This window comes from Alexandromys fortis, unplaced genomic scaffold, assembly GCF_014885135.2.
Source record: "Alexandromys fortis isolate MF-2015 unplaced genomic scaffold, M_Fortis_MF-2015_v1.1 scaffold_28, whole genome shotgun sequence".
In the NCBI taxonomy this organism is placed as follows: Eukaryota; Metazoa; Chordata; class Mammalia; order Rodentia; family Cricetidae; genus Alexandromys; species Alexandromys fortis.
In genome coordinates, this window is record NW_026067901.1 from 2,005,829 (window position 1) to 2,006,591 (window position 763).

Consider the following 763-nt stretch of genomic DNA (forward strand, 5'->3'; position numbering starts at 1 on the left):
AAGAGAGAGAGAGAGAGAGAGAGAGAGAGAGAGAGAGAGAGAGAGAGTGTTTAAGTGGAATCTCCCTATAAAGAGGGTACAATGCCTCTCTCCTAGATACAATAGATTATCACGTAAAACCCCCAAGGCCAGGTATGGGACACCTCTCTTTGAATTGTCATTCAGAGGAGCACCATAGGCCCCCAATTACAGGCGACTGTCACTTTGTACTTTTACTGTCTACTCTATCACACACTGTATTATATTAATGAAGTCTCTGAGCACGGAGAGGCCCCTGATCAAGCTCCGCTTGGAGCTTTGCCTGTGATCAGCGGGTTCTCTCCAGGCCCTCAGACAGTTTTCACTGAATTGTTTTGTGGTTGCGGGTGCCTAAGTCAAATCTGAATCATTTAAAATTGCATGAGAAACCTACAAATGATTTTATAACGTTCAGATCTAACTCCCACCCCATAAGGGAAAGATTTCATAATTCTATCAAAAATGCAATTGGTTTTGTCAGAAGTGATTTGTTTGTAGATACATTGCTTATATCAGATTACAATTCCCTCAGCCTTTTGTAGTTGTTAAAGATATATTATTTATTGTGTATACAGTAAAGACATATTATTTATTATGTATAGTTTTCTGCCTGCATAAATGCCTGTAGGCCAGAAGAGGGCACCAGATCTCATGATAGATGGTTGTGAACCATCATGTGATCGCTGGGAATTGAACTCAGAACCTCTGGAAGATCCGGCAGTGCTCTTAACCTCTGAGCCACCTC